The 15,561-nt window shown below is 42.3% G+C and overlaps 1 pseudogene; it reads right to left on the reverse strand.

Annotated features, from left to right (window-relative positions):
- LOC146861071 (endonuclease/exonuclease/phosphatase family domain-containing protein 1 pseudogene) overlaps nt 1–14,090 on the reverse strand; it is a 20,503-nt pseudogene extending 6,413 nt beyond the window's left edge.
- Between the last annotated feature and the right edge of the window lie 1,471 nt (nt 14,091–15,561).

The following is a 15,561-nucleotide window of genomic DNA, read 5'->3' on the forward strand; positions in this document are numbered from 1 at the left end:
GATAGATAGATAGATAGATAGATAGATAGATAGATAGATAGATAGATAGATAGATAGATAGATAGATAGATAGATAGATAGATAGATAGATAGATAGATAGGCAGATAGGCAGATAGATAGATAGTCAGATAGATAGATAGATAGATAGATAGATAGATAGATAGATAGATAGATAGATAGATAGATAGATAGATAGATAGATAGATAGATAGATAGATAGATAGATAGATAGATAGATAGATAGATAGATAGATAGATAGATAGATAGATAGATAGATAGATAGATAGATAGATAGAAAGATGATAGATAGCTTGAGTAAATGGCACAACCTCAATTGGTAATAAAATAGTTAAATGTCTAACCATGGCATACCAGAACACTGAAAGCAAACTACAAAGCCACACAAGTAGAGCAGGCAGACTACAACGGTTTACAAGTATAACTGTAGTCCTCAATTAAGATACATACCAGCATGTCATACAGGAGTGTAGTTATAAATGCACTTCATTGCACGCATTTTGATAAAGATAATAACTTTATAAAGAATAGTTTCAAATGGACACAATCTGGTTTGCTGTAAAATACAAGCACTCAGATAAAACAAGGAATGGCAAAGTCAATAGGTCTCACATCTGTAAGGGCTATTGGCTTTACCAATATGTTTAGTCATGTTGTACGCCATCATGGCTACAGTTCAGCATGGCTAAAAGTTAGTGGAGTAAAGGAGAGTGGCATGGAGTGGAGTACAGTGAAGTGTTATGGAGTAGTGTAGAGTAGAGTTGAGTGGCGTGGTGTGGGGTGGAGTGAAGTGGAATGTCATGGATTGGGGAGGAATGGTGTAGAGTGTTGTGGAATGTCATGGAGGGAGTAGAGGGTCATAGAGTGGTAGGGTGTAGAGTGGAATAGAGGTATGTGGAGTAGAGTGTCAGAGTGGAGTAGAGTGGAGTAGAATGTCGTAGAGTGGAGCGGTATAGTGTCATGGAGTGGTGCAGAGCAGAGTGGAGTGGCATAGTGGCAGTTGCGTAGAGTGTGTGGAGTGGGGTAGAGCGGAGTAGATTGTCATATAGTGGAGTGGCCTAGAGTGGAGTAGTGTACGAGCGTGGAATGGCCTAGAGTTTAGTAAAGTCGAGTGAAGAAGAGTAGAGTGGCATAAAGTGTCATTGATTGAAGTGGCATAGAATGGAGGTGTGTAAGGTGGAGTAGAGTAGAGTGGAGTAGTGTGTCATAGACTAAAGAGGCGTAAAGTGGCAGGGAATGACAGAGGGTGCTGCGTAGAGCATCGTGATGTGGAGTAGTGTTTCACAGGGGCCTAGTGTGGAGTAGAGGGTTGTAGAATAGAGTATGGTTTAATGGACTACAGTGTCATAGAGTGGAGTATCATAGAGTGTAGTGTTGTAGAGTGGAGTTTTGTAGAGTGGAGTAGATTGGCCTAGAGTGCTGTGATGAAGAGTGCAAAGTGGTGTAGAGTGTATTGGCATAGAATGCAGTGATGTAGAACAGAGTGGCGTAGATTGCAGTGGCTTAAAGTAGAGTGGCATAGAGTGCTGTGGTGTAGAGTAGGGTGGTGCGGAGTATATTGCAGTGGCGTAGAGTCCAGTGGCGTACAGTGTAGTTGTGTAGAGTAGATTGTTTCAGAGTAGAAGTGGCGTAGAGTGGCGTGGTACAGGGTAGAGTGGAATGGTGCCGGGTAAAGTGCAGTGGTGTAGAGTACAGTGGCGTAGAGCACAGTGGCAGGGAGTAGAGTGGTATAGAGTGCAGTGGTGTGGAGAGCAGTGGTGCAGACTAGATCAGAGGGGTGTGGATTGATGCAGAGCGTAGATGCATAGAGTGCACAGGCATAGATTGCAGTAGAGTAGCGTAGAGTTGAGTGGTGCAGATTAGAGTGCAGTGGCGTAGAGTGCAGTTGCATAGAGTGCAGTCACCTAAAGTGCATTGGGGTATAGAGTAGAGTGGTGCAGAATACAGTGGTGCCGAGAGCAGTGAAATAGAGCACAGTGGCACAGAGTAAAATATAGTAGTGTGGAGTGCAGTGACATAGAGCGTAATAGAGTAGAGTGGCCTACAGTACAGTGGCACAGAGTAGAGTGGTGCAGAGTAGAGTGATATAGAGTGCAATGGCATGGAGTGCAGTGATGCAGACTAGATTAGAATGGTGTGGAGTAATGCAGAGTGCATTGGTGTAGATTGCACTAGAGTAGCGTAGACTTTAGTGGTGCAGAGTAGAGTGTAGTGCCATAGAGTTTAATCACATAGAGTACAGAATAGAGTTGTGCAGAGAACAGTGATGTAGAGTCCAGGTGTGCAGAGTACAATAGATTGGCATACATTGCAGTGATGTAGCATACAATAGAGTGGCGTAGCGTGCAGTTGTGTAGCTTGCAGCGGCATAGACTGCTGCAGAGTAGAGTATAGAGGTATAGAGTGCAATGTGGCAGAGAAATTGGTATAAAGTGCAGTGGCATAGAGTGCATTGGTTTTGAAAATAGTGGTATTGAGTGCATTGGTGTAGAGTTCAGTGGTTTAGAGTAGAGTGACGTAGAGTACAGTGACAAAGGGGCGCATGCATCATTGTTTTTTGCATCTGCGAATCTGCCCCTTTGCAACTGCAATTTTTGCATTTGGGATGCATCATCGCAAATTGCGATTTCCTAAATACAATGCAACAAAAAAAAAATTCTCTTGCATTTTCGCTTTTAAAAACCGCAAATTCCCATCAACTTAAAGTTGATGGTAATTTGAGAAAACTTAGAAAAATGCACAAAAGTGCATTTTTCAAAGTTCTATGTTTCACACAAACATGCCTTTGGGGCATGTGTGTGTGCAACATGTTTTTTAATTGCACTTACAGGGGTGCATCAGGGTGTCCTTTTGGCGCAATTTGCGAGTACCTATTTGGTACTCGCAAATTGCGCATGCAATTTCCATTGATTCCTATGGGCCTCTAGGCCCATAGGAACGAATGGGAAGCCATTCCTTATTTGCGGTTCGCAATTTGCGAGTCGCAAATAAGGAATGTGTAGGAATCGCAATTTTCTTTGCAATTCCAACACGCATAAGGAATTGCGATTCCTAAATTGCGATTTCTTAAAAATCACAATTCCCAAGTTTGATGCATGTGGCCCACAGAGTGCAGTGGCATACAGTGCACTGGCATAGGGTAGATTGTTTCAGAGTAGAGTGAAGTGGTGTAGACTGGAGTGGTGCAGGATAGAGTGCAGTGGCATACAGTAGTGGCATAGAGCACAGTGGCATAGACTGCAGTGGCATAGAGTGCAGTGTTGTAGAGTACAGTGGCATAGAGTGGAGTGACATAGAGAGGCATGGTCCATGGTAGAGTGGGAAAGAGTGCACTGGTATAGAGTTGAGTGGTGCAGAGTAGAGTAGAGAGACGTAAAGTGAAGTGGCATAGAGTGCAGTGTCATAGAGTGCAGTAGTGCACAATAGATTAGAGTGGCGCAGCATGTAGAGCATAGTGTGCAGTGATGAAGAGTGCATTGGTGTAGAGAGCATTGTCGTAGAGTGCAATAGAGTGGTGTAGAGTATAATGGTGCAGAGTAGAGACAAGTGCCATAGAGTGCGGTAGTGCAGAGTAGAGTGATGCAGAGTACAGTGACATAAATTTCAGTGGCACAGAGTGCTGTGTTGCAGAGTAGAGTGTTGTAAAGTGTAGTGGTGTAGAGTAGAGTCGCATAGAGTGCATTGGTGTAGAGTGCAGTGGTGTAGATTGGTGCAGAGTAAAGTGATATCGAGTTTAATGGTGTGGAGTAGAGTGTCATAGATTACAGTGTTGCAGAGTAGAGTATAGCAGCGTACATTGCAGTGGTGCAGAGTTGATTCGTATAGAGTGCAGTGACATAGAGTATATTGGTTTTGAGTAAAGTAGTGTAGAGTGCATTGGCATTTAATGCAATAGAGTAGAGTGCTGTGGCGTAGAAGGGAATGGAGTGGAGTGGCGTAGAGTGGAATGGCACACGGTAGAAGAGAGTGGCATAGAGTACAGTGGCATAGAGAGGATTGTATTAGAGTAGAGTGCAGTGGCGTAGAGTACAGTGGCATAGAGTGCAGTGTTGAAGAGTGCAGTGTCGTAGAGTGCAATGTTGCAGAGTCAATGAGAGTGGATTAGCATAGAGTGAAGTGACATGGAGTGGATCAATGCAGAGTAGAGTAGCATAGTGTAGTGGCATACAGTGCATTGATGTAGAGTGCAGACAAGTGGCTTAGAATAGAGTGGTACAGAGTAGAGTGGAGTGGTGCAGGAGAGATTGAACAGCATAAAGTGGAGTGATGCAGATTGCAGTGGTGCGCAGAAGAGTGGCATAGAGCTCAGTGTCAGAGACTACAGTGTTGCAGAATAGAGTGGCATAGAGTGAAGTGGTGTAGAGTGTAGTGGCTAAGAGTATAGTGGTGTAGAGCGAAATGGCGTAGAGTGGCATATAGTAGAGTGGTGTAGAGTTGAGTGCTGTTGTGTAAAGTAGATTGGCAGCATAGAGTTTAGCGGCAGAGAGTGCAGTATTGCAGAGTAAACTGTTGTAGAGTGCAGTAGTGTATAGAAGAATTGTGTAGAATGCATTGGCATGGAGTGCAGTGGCGTAGAGTGGTGCAGAGTACAGTGGTGAACAGAGCAGTTGCGTGCAATATAGTGATGCAGAGTAGAATATAGTGGCATAGAGTGCAGTGATGTAGAGTGCAATGGCCTAGAGTACTGTGGTATACAGTGTAGTGGCATAAAGTGTTGCAGAGTAGAGTATAGTGACGTACAGTACAGTAGTTAAAAATAGATTGGTTTAGAGTTTTGAGTAAAGTGGTGTAGAGTGCATTGACGTAGAGCGCAGTGGTGCAAAGTAGAGTGCAGTGGCACAGAGCAGAGTGGAGGGGCACTGAGTGGAGGTCTTCTGAGTGCAGTGGCGCTGAACTCAGTGGCATAGAGTAGATTGTTTCAGAGAAGACTGGAGTGTTACACAGTAGAGTGATGTAGAGTAGAGTGGCGTAGAGTGTCGAGTAGATTAGAGTGGTATAAAGTGGATTATCATAGAGTGCACTGGAATAGAGTGGAGTGGTACAGAACAGAAAACATTGACGTATAGTGCAGTGGCATAGAGTGCAGTGTTAAAGAGTGGAGTGGCATAAAGTGCAGTGGCATAGAGTGGAGTGGGACAGAGTAGAGTGGTTCAGAGTGAAGTGGGATACAGTGCACTTGCATAGAGTAGAGTGGTGCAGAGTAGAGAGACGTAAAGTGAAGTGGCATAGAGTGTAGCATCATAGAGTGCAGTGATGTACAGTATATTAGAGTGGTGTAGAGTGTAGTGGTGAAGAGTGTAGTGACGTAGAATGTAATGGTTTAGAGTGCATTGTCATAGAGTGCAGAAGAGTGGCGTAAAATAGAGTTGTGCAGAGTAGAGTGACATAGATTTCAGTGCCAGAGAGTGCTGTGTTGCAGAGTAGAATGTTGTAGAGTTTAGTGGTGTAGAATAGAGTGGTGTAGAGTGCAGTAGACTAGAGTGGCGTAGAGAGGATTGTCATAGAATGCACTGGTGTACAGAGGAGTGGTACAGATTACAGTGCATTCATATAGAGTGTACTGACATAGAGTGCAGTGTTGCAGAGTACAGTGGCATTGAGTTGAGTGGCACAGAATAGAGTGGTGTAAAGTGCAGTGGCGCAGGGTGCAATTGTGCATAGTACAGTAGTGTGGCGTGGAGTGCACTGGCAGAGAGTATAGTGGTGTAGAGTAGAGAGGCATAGAGTGAAGTGGCATTCAGTGGAGTGGTGCAGAGTAGACTGCATTGGTGAGGAGTGGTGCAGAGTAGAGTGGAGTAGGGTAAAGCGAGGTAAGCACGGTGTGGTAGACTGTTGCTATTACAAACAACACATCTTCAATTGAAATGACCATTACATTTGCACAGACATACAGTTTTACTTATAAAAGTATTCAGCGCACAAATAATAATGTGTGGAAATGGCATCACCTACTGTATTGATTTGTTTTGATCATATTAAAATATTTGTTTGCACCACACTTCAGAATTACCAAAAATGTGCTTCATTTGCACTTCTCTAATTCTGATATATTCTGAAAGATCTGCACAGTTAATTTCAGACATTTAAATATTGTTTTGTGCTAGAAAAAAATCATTGTAGAGCCCTCCTCACACACACTCCCAGTAGCCATCATGATTGTCATATAAATCCACACACTTTGAAGTCAAAGAAAGAAAAGTTAACACCAAGCTCTCTGGAAGACAGCCGGACATTTGACATATGTCTTTGAATGCACAGCAAACGTGGCAAGATAAGAACTAGATTTAAAAAGCCTGTTTACAGAAATCAGTTCTAGTGGAAGAATACAGTAAACAGGGTTTGGGCAACGGATGGGACAAACTCAAGCTGGACAGAATAAAACAAATAGAGCCAGCCAATAGGAAGCAAGCAAATGAGAGTAACAAACCACAAAGCTGATGGTAAGCAATGGGCGGAATGCATTGCCTGGAAACCTTTCCGAATGTCCCCAAGATGGCATTAAACCAACAGCTGCAGTGTCGAGTAGGCTTTGACCTAAAAGGACTAATCCAAGATAAATTTACAACATAATTAGGATTAGAAAGGAACTGATAAAGAAGGAATATGCTCTGTACTCACATCAATAGCAACAAGCCTCCTGCTATTAGACCACACTCTAAACACAAAGGCAACACTGAAGTAACAACAAAGCAAAATCAAAAAACACTGGTACATAAGGGAACTATTTTGTGTGTGGATGTGCTCCTTGTGGAAAAGAAAAAAATGCAGTCTCTCAAAGTGAAATTAGCTAGTGACTGCAGTAAGCTAATCCACTGCCCCAGGCTGTATGCTGTAATAGGCAGAGGAAAATGTGAAAGACACAACAATAGACCAATGGTTGAAGAGAAGTGACTGGGAGCCCCTTTTAGTAAGTATATAATATATACAATTTTAGTAAAATTAAAAGTTCTTGACTAACGCCAGACCTAAAAGTTATGCAGATTTCTCTGCGAGTCTACATTTGGTCGTGTTTTTCTATGCATAGTGACCAACATATGCAGATAATATTTCGGAAAATGTATCTATTACAATACGTCATGAAAGTTATGATTTTCATGCACATGTAGGAAAGGGTAACACTTTGAAATCTCGTGAAGTTTTCCATCGAAGTTTGTGAAGTTTTTGATAAAACAATGAGGCCTACATCTATGCTCTGCAGAGTTATATCCACTGTGATGCAAGGAAATAGCTTTACTGCTTCACATACTAACTTACCTAAAGTTGGTATGTAAAGGACAAAAGCCTTTCATCACACAAAATGTAAATCATGATCAAGAGTCACTTGTTTGAGTATTTTACTGTCTGGGTGTGTTAGAATCTCCCTCGGAAAGATAAAATAGTCCTCACCCGCAATCTTATGGCGTGCTACATCCACAGCATTAACATGTCAGGATAGAGTCTACCTACAAGAATTTGGGAGCTCTTGATATTTTTAATTGTAGGGATCCTGATCAACTCATTTAGTGGTAGAACCATATGAGATTGTCTACAGTAACCCAGGCAGTGATTTATTTGAGGTTACTTTGGTAAAATTAAAAGCTCGAAAAGAGGGGATGAATGCAGAAAACAGTTATCTTCTCCTGTTTTCTCAGTCTACATGTTTCATTCTTGAAAAATAGCAGTAATGGGTCAGTATGTCTTTTTCAGGACTGCAATATCCCTAGTTTATGTTCTGCCTCAGTGGTGTGGGAAAAAAAGGCTTTATGTATATGTAGGTGAACGGAGAAACACAGAACATACAATTGATACTTGTGTCATTCACAAGCACAAGGATTTCCTCTAATCAAATATATACCGCAATGGTGAAAAAAGAGGGACCATCTCCCTGAAGTAGCACAACTATCAAGGGATCAAAGTAACCTTTTTCTAAGCACTTTCCTTCTCCCTGAGTATCCTCGCTTGAGTATCAATTGTATCCTCTATGTCTGTTCACCTACCAACATATATATAAACATTATTTCCATAACAGTCAGACAAAAACAAGGAAGTTTGCATTCCTGATAAAGTCCTGCTGGCACATACTGAAAGTTTTTAAATGCTGAAACATGTGGATCGGATAAACAGGATGGTAGGATAATTGTGGCCTGCAACCATCCACTCTTCTTGAGATTTTTATCTTGTCAGAGTAACCTCATATACGTCACAACCTAGGATCCGTTAGACAATTTTATTCAGTTCCATCACTGATTTATTTGATCCAGGTCTATACATATAATAAGTAGAGCTTCCAATTGTGTGTTGTTTGAGCCCATTCCCACATGATAAAGATAGGTCCGATGATGACTCATTGCTACAACATTGGGGGTAAGGGCTGTTTTATCTTCCCAAGAGGTATTCTGACACACATGCACAGCAAAACACTATTCCAAGTTACTATTGATCTCGCTTTCCCTTCTGTGTGATGGTGTTCTAAGGCCCTGATTACAAGTTTAGGCGTTATTTATTGCATAAGATAAATAATGATACCACAAGATACGTTATTTATCATGTGGGATAAATAACACCTATCACAAGTTTGTGGGGAATAGCATGCAGATTTTGGAGTTTAACGCACCAAAATCTGCATGGTGCGGTAAATACGTACAATTTTTTATGTTAAATTTCGGCAGGTTTAACCTGCCAAAACTTAACGACAGCTAAGGTAATTAAAGCATCGGACAATTATCAGATGTGTTAGGTACAGCCAAACTCATACCCATGCGCAAACAGGGGTTTTACACGTGTCCGCATTTATAGGCCCACTCGTAATCGTAATCAGTACCTTAGTAGGGTGGAAGTCAGAGCAAGATTGTATTCACTCTCACTTCTTCTTTGTGTAGGCCCAAAGACTTCCCCACCACCAAAGCTACAAGGTTTGGCAAAATGTTGTCAAGGTAGGGATCTAAACAACCAAGTTATTCCTCACTCTAAGAGCGCATAGCTATGAATAGCACAATATTACCTGCGAATAAGCCCTATTATTATGCCCAAAAGGAATGTAAACATCCAGAGCATTCACAGAACTTTTTGGCTTTACCTCATAAAAGTTCAGAACAGCAAAGCCAATATTTTTTAATATAGGGCTGTGAATAACCAAAACACACAATCAACAACCTGAGAGCTGAATGGTTATGTCCCCCTTGAATGCCTGATTAGAATAACATATGATTTATCATGGTGGTTTGAGCAGGATTTGTCCTGCATTTTTATAGTTGTGTGATAATACTCCTTGTAATCATCAAACAGCAGGAGATGCATTATGTTGGGTTAGGTTGTGTGTGTCACTTGGCTACAGTGAATTGACAGCAGACTTCTCTTACAGTTCCAGATTTGAGGCAGAGCAACTTATACGTAGGATCAGCAGTGACCATTTACCAGTTCAAACTGGTCTCACCTGTGAATGTAGTGATAGCCCTTAGTCCTATGAGTGCCCTCATCACCAGAAAATCTTGAATTCAACTGGTCCAAGATACAGGACCCTAAACAAAATGGCACCCTTCAGACCCAATAGCTGACAAGAGACTCCTTGAACAACAGAGGAACCAGATGGGTCCTTCTCTGGCCCCTGGACTATAGGTAATTGTGAACTGTGCTCATAACCAGACACTATTGCCTGAACACCAGGTGTCCAGGACAGCATCACCATGAGCACTGGGAGAACCAGAGACTGTTTGGTGGATGTGATCCTAGCTGTTTTGGTGATGGGCCTTCGGGCTCTGTGTCTTTGGCGGTGACACTTTTTATTTTTACCTTCATAGGTTTTAGTAGTGACACTGTTTAGTCTACAACTTTGTACCAGAGTGGCTCTCAGGGACCTGAGTTTCTTCCACAGTCCCTTCATTTGTAAACTTTGCCCACCTTCAAAATCCTATGGTGAGACTTTAACTCCTACTAGGAACTAGAAACCAGAGGTATAATTCTAAAATAAAGCACTGACTGGAAATCTATGTTATATAGTGTTATTTACAATTTGGTACTGAATCTGGCTTTTTAACCTAAGCTAAGCCTTAACTGCTCATCTTTGTTACCCTGATAGTTTAACAGGAGAAATTTGACTACGCAAATATAAAGTTTCTGGATTGTGGCTCTGGGACACCAGTGGTGGATAATAGCACCCAAACAGGATACTAACCCAGTAACCAGTGGCTGCCACAACACTTTATGAAAAGACCTCAAACACAATGCCTACAAAAGAGCCGGTATCGCCATCATAGCACCATATCTGAACACTGCATAGTTCAGTTTATAAAAAGTTATTTTGGTTCATAACAAACCATAAACCTGAAAAAATGATTAAATAAACACAATTGCATATACTTTATAAATATATAAACCACCTACCATGGATAATATGTTTACAGTTAGAAAACACATATGTGTTAACAAACACAACAAAAATACAAAAAATCACTAATAAAAACTTGACAGTATACCATAGATCTTATTAGAAAAGTTATTCTACAAGTAGCCACAGATCGTTATTTATTTTTCAGCCACTATCAAAAATCTACCAACTGCATGACAATAAACAGGGATGATAATGTTAAGCAATAGAAATAAGCAGGCCGAAATGCCCTGGCGGGATATTCTTAAAAAATCTGGGCAATACTCCTTTAACAAATACTAAAATAAAATTAACAAAGAACAAAAATATGCATGCAGATTCGGATGGAACAATTCTCACTAGGTCAAAGTTCCTTAATTCATATAAATAGTGGCCTCTAAAAGACAAAGAGTAAATGATTAACAAAGCCAGTTAAAATGTCTTGTGTGCTCTATAAACTGCAGGAAAGAGAGAAAGATTAATAGTCATTAATATCTTATTCGAGTCTATAATATTTCATATATCTCACTGTAGTTTAAAGAACTCTTACAAAAAGGGAAACACAACTGTTTTAATCATATTTTGTCCTCTAGGGAATGCTTCCACAGCTATTTCATCATAGTAACAAGTCTAAATCGTTTCTTTGATAATTTTCTTAGCTATTCCTCCATAGCATTAAAGTCTTAAATTCAGCCCATTGCTATATGATTTTGAGACTTTCTTAAGTACAAAATAATTAAAGTCTCAGATTAATACCACACAGTCACTTTATAACTAGATTTGCAACTTATTGGAACTCTTCTTTCAGAGCTGGAAATAATATACAAGGTTAAAAAAGAAATTAGGAACTCAGTGATAGAATTATCCCATAATGAATGTTGTTTCTAAGCGATAAAAATCACAAAACAAAGGATATACTGATAAGATCTCCTGCTCTTGTCAATATGACCTGGCGACTTGTGCAAGGAGCTGCAGTTTAGTAGCTCCTCTGGCAAAGATACTGATATGCCAACGTCCTCATGGGATGTGTCTCTAGGCCAAATGCATACGCAGGATGCAGAGGTAGGTGAATGTCGGGGAACAAACACTGACACAGAAGTGTACCACTCCTCAGCTGATGAACAATGCACTGTTTGCCCATAAAACAACTTGAACATAAACTCTACTTCTTCCAATATGGTTGGAGTATCTTTTACGCAAATAGCATCTTACTCCATTATTTCTCCATCCCAACCTCATAACGTCTTGGTCCTACAAATATCCTTCTTTCAATCAACACTCAGCTCATAAGAGGTTATTGGGTAAGGAAGTTGCAGAAATCTGGCAAATGGGATTAAGGTAAATAATATTAAACTTATCTCTATATCAACCCCAGTCTCTTTACTGATTTTTTTTTCCAAATATATTTTATTGTTTTTTTTGCAGTTACAGAGTATTCCATAAGAGAAATTTTGACAGGTCACAAATTACATGGGGGGTGAGACGTCAATTATTCAAAGCTAGTGCATTGTTATCTCATACAATCTAAGGCGAGAGAAGGCTGACGTGGCCTGCCTTTTTACTGCCATGACGTTCTTATTACCTTGCGTACTCGCTCTGCCTCCTTTTGTCTCCCAGCCTTTGTGGGTTTTCAGCCATTGTGATCTTCACAGAGCACTTGATTATGAGCTTCTAAAGGTCACTGTCCAGGACCACACATCCGCATTAGCACCACAAAAGATGAAAAATAAAAGCTAGCAGGGGCCTGAGGCCGGGAGCGATTGGAAAGGCCAGTCAGATTTTGTTGATATTGTCCGTAGTAAATCCCACTGGAAAAACCAACATTAGATCAAAAGAAAGAGAAAAAGAAAACCTTTTTATAGGGAAAGTTATATAGATTCTAAAGCCACCCATGAGAATATTCCACCAGGATGCGCTCAATTGGTTCTGGAACCCTAAGATGTGTACAAACCCCCGTGGAGAATCCAGTACCACTACTGCTGCTGGTGTCACCTTTTAAGACTTTCCTGCAATATTTCTGATCTTGTCTGTTAAATCAACTTTCTTTAGCAAGGAACACATATAGCAATTAGTTAACTTCTTGGGACTATCAGCCCTTAAAGTGCATGCCAGCAAAGAGGGGGGGGTCATTTAATAAATAACCATGTCTTCAGAGACTTCTTGACATCTAAATGACCTTCTCTATAACTGAGTTTCACAGGAGGTTATTCTAAAGCTGTACAGCTTTCACAGAGACACACTGCTCCCAGGCACACATAAGTTTTTCCTGTAGATAGAAAAGAAGTTCTCTTGTGACAGTCTTACATTTTTCTCGGCTTATAATGACTAAGGGCTTTATTACAAGTCTGACGGGTCATGCACCTCCATACTTGCTGGGGGGCGGCGGTGGTTGTCTTTCGACCACTTCATTACGACCAGGGGAGTCGGGGGCCTGAGACCACCACAACCACCAGGGATCAGAGATCCCTGGCGGTGGCGCAGCAGTCTTGAGGCCACAATATGCAGTGGCCCCGTCAAGCATATTACGAGTTTCCTCACCGCCACACTTTTCATGGTGGTGCGACTGCCATGAAAAGTGAGGCAGTGAGGAAACAAAGGGGACCCTACGCAGCCCTCTATTGCCTTATGCCATGTGGATGCACACAGAGGGGCGCACGGGGGCACAACATCTGCCCACTGTGTGCATGCACACTAGTACCTGCACCGCATGGAGTGCAGCAGTCCATGCCGTGCAGGTACTCCCTTTGATGTTCCCAGGGCGGTGCCTATAAAATAGGCACCGCCCTGGGAACATCAACAAACTGCCCGCCAGACCGGAAAAACTCCTAATCTGGTGGGCAATTCAAACATGGGTTTGGCGGTGCGGGAGGTCTGGCACCGCCAAACTCATAATACGGCCCTAAGAATGTCTCTCAAGTAACTTGGACTCTTCTCGAGATAGGTACTGTGGCCTATTCAAAGTACCTTAAATGTAATGTTCTTGAATACAGGTAACTAACAAAGGCTTTTCAATGCAGGCTTGATATGCTCACTTTTCAACAACCTGGATTTACTAATAGTTGTGACACCATTTGGTGGATCTTTACAAAATGTGGTGCAGACTTATCATGTTTAGCATACTCTTAGTTTCCTCTATTTCATGGTATTGCATGATGACTGTGCATGACATTTGGTAACTAGCAAATTAAGCCCATTGTAAGGCCACACATGGAAGACCAGACATGCCCTGCAACCTCTCTGCACACTGCTAAAATTACATGGCAGTTAAAAAGTCAGTTATGGTTCAGCAAACAGAAAAAAACATGGAAGAGTCCTGAAATACGTCAATGATGGTGTACAATGTACGTCATAACCAAGGATCCCCGTCACCCGTTTTTACAGATTTTTTACATAATTGCTGGTCCTATTATGGAGGTGTCTGTTGCTGCCATAGGTAATGTTGCTGCTGGCCCCTTGCTGCCACTGACTCTGGTGTCGCTGATGATCTTCTTACTGTCCTTGATGATGATTCCAGTCTCTTTTATCCCACAGGCCATTATGTTGATGATGCTCCTGCAGCTTGTTGATTTTTGTCCAGTTATGGTACTCATCATCATCACTGCTGGTTGTCCCCTCCTCTGTCTTACAATTGTCAGTAATGACTCCTCCAAGGCAGCTGTGAAGACTGTTAGTGCTCTGATGCCATTTGTTGTGGCACTGGTGATAGACTGCTGGTGCTCTGATGCCATTTGTTCTGGCACTGGTCATAGACTGCTGGTGCTCTGATGCCATTTGTTGTGGCACTTTTGATACACTGCTGGTGCTTTGATGTCATTTGTTGTGGCACTTTTGATAGACTGATGGTGCTCTGATGCCATTTGTTGCGGCACTGGCGATAGACTGATGGTGCTCTGATGCCATTTGTTGTGGCACTGGTGATAGACTGCAGGTGCTATGATGCCATTTGTTGTTGCACTTGTGATAGACTTCAGGTGCTCAGATGCCATTTGTTGTGGAACTGGTAATAGATTGCTGGTGCACTGATGCCATTTGCTGTGGCACTGGTGATAGACTGCGGGTGCTCTGATGCCATTTGTTGTTGCACTTGTGATAGACTTCAGGTGCTCAGATGCCACTTGTTGTGGAACTGGTAATAGATTGCTGGTGCACTGATGCCATTTGCTGTGGCACTGGTGATAGACTGCGGGTGCTCTGATGCCATTTGTTGTGGCACTGTTGATAGACTGCTGGTGCTCTGTTGCTATTTGTTGTGCCACTGATGATAGACTGCTGGTGCTCTGATGCCATTAGTTGTGGCACTGGTGATAGACTGCTGCTGCTTTGATGCCATTTGTTGTGGCACTGGTGATAGATTGATGTTGCTCTGATGCCATTTGTTGTGGCACTGGTGATAGACTGATGTTGCTCTGATGCCATTCGCTGGGGCACTGGTGATAGACTGCTGGTGCTCTGATGCCAATTGCCGTGGTACTGGTGATAGACTGCTGGTGCTCTGATGATATTCACCGTGGCACTGGTGATAGACTGCTGGTGCTCTGATGCCATTTGCCGTGGCACTGGGGATAGACTGCTGGTGCTCTGATGCCATTCGCTGTGGCACTGGTGATAGACTGCTGGTGCTCTGATGCTATTTGCCGTGGCACTGGGGATAGACAGTTGGTGCTCTGATGCCATTCGCTGTGGCACTGGTGATAGACTCCTGGTGCTTTGATGCCATGTGTTGTGCAACTGGTGATAGATTGCTTGTGCTCTGATGCCATTTGTTGTGGCACTGGTGATAGACTGCAGGTGCTCTGATGCCATTTGTTGTGGCACTGGTGAGAGACTGCTGGTGCTCTGATGACATTTGTTGTGGCATTTGTAATAGACAGCAGGTGCTCTGATGCCATTTGTTGTTGCACTTGTGATAGACTTCAGGTGCTCTGATCCCATTTGTTGTGGAACTGGTAATAGATTGCTGGTGCACTGATGCCATTTGCTGTGGCACTGGTGATAGACTGCAGGTGCTCTGATGCCATTTGTTGTGGCACTGGTGATAGACTTCAGGTGCTCTGATGCCATTTGTTGTGGAACTGGTAATAGATTGCTGGTGCTCTGATGCCATTCGCTGTTGCACTGGTGATAGACTGCAGGTGCTCTGATGCCATTTGTTGTGGCACTGGTGATAGACTGCAGGTGCTCTGATGCCATTTGTTGTGA

The sequence above is a fragment of the Triturus cristatus genome, chromosome 3_1 (assembly GCF_964204655.1).
Source record: "Triturus cristatus chromosome 3_1, aTriCri1.1, whole genome shotgun sequence".
In the NCBI taxonomy this organism is placed as follows: domain Eukaryota; kingdom Metazoa; phylum Chordata; class Amphibia; order Caudata; family Salamandridae; genus Triturus; species Triturus cristatus.